The following is an 881-nucleotide window of genomic DNA, read 5'->3' as shown; positions in this document are numbered from 1 at the left end:
TGAGTTTGGGGAAGAGTATGGGTGATGGTGTTGGCCCTTTAAATTCTACATACAAGTAGTATCAAGTAGCATATGTCCTTCTGTGACTCCTCTGTCTATGGGGACTTTCTGCAGGCAGGAATCCTGGAGTGGGTTGCTATGCCCACCTCCAGGGGGATCTTCTCTGAGGCAATGGGAATGGTCAAATAGGTGTCTCATACTGCCCTCGCCTGGTGACATTTGGGACCTGCGGGGAGGAGGGAAACATAAATAGGTCAATTCGGTTTGTGTCTACCCAACGTTTTTCATTTTTTTGTTGTTGCTGTTTTTTATTGAAGTATAGTTGATTTACAGTATTTTGTTTGTTTCAGGTGTACAGCAAAGTGATTCAGTTATACCTGAACATTTATGTGTATATAGTCTTTTTCAGATCCTTTTCCTTATAGGTAACTACAAGATACTATTTCACTAATTCTCTGTGCTATACAATACTTGTTTCTGCCTATTTTATATATAGTAGTGTGTATCTGTTAATCCCATACTCCTAATTGATCCTCCCTCCCCCTTTAATAACCATAAATTTGTTTGCTATATCTTCAAGTCTTTCTGTTTTGTAAGTTCATTTGTATCATCCTTTAGATTCCACATGTAAGTGATATCATACATTTGTCTTTCTTTGTCTGACTTGTGAAAACCAAGTGGATTTCTCTAGAACCATTCATGTTGCTGCAAATGGCAATATTTCCTTCTTTCTTATGGCTAAGTAGTAGTCTCTTGTGTGTGTGTGTGTGTGTGTGTATATACATGTATATATATATATGCATGTCCATATATATATATATATATATAAGCTTATTCCCATGGACAGAGCAGACTGGCGGGCTACAGTCCATTGGGTCGCA

This window comes from Oryx dammah, unplaced genomic scaffold, assembly GCF_014754425.2.
Source record: "Oryx dammah isolate SB20612 unplaced genomic scaffold, SCBI_Odam_1.1 HiC_scaffold_11132, whole genome shotgun sequence".
In the NCBI taxonomy this organism is placed as follows: domain Eukaryota; kingdom Metazoa; phylum Chordata; class Mammalia; order Artiodactyla; family Bovidae; genus Oryx; species Oryx dammah.
The sequence above is the reverse complement of the archived record's forward strand: the minus strand, read 5'-3'. Positions refer to the sequence as shown.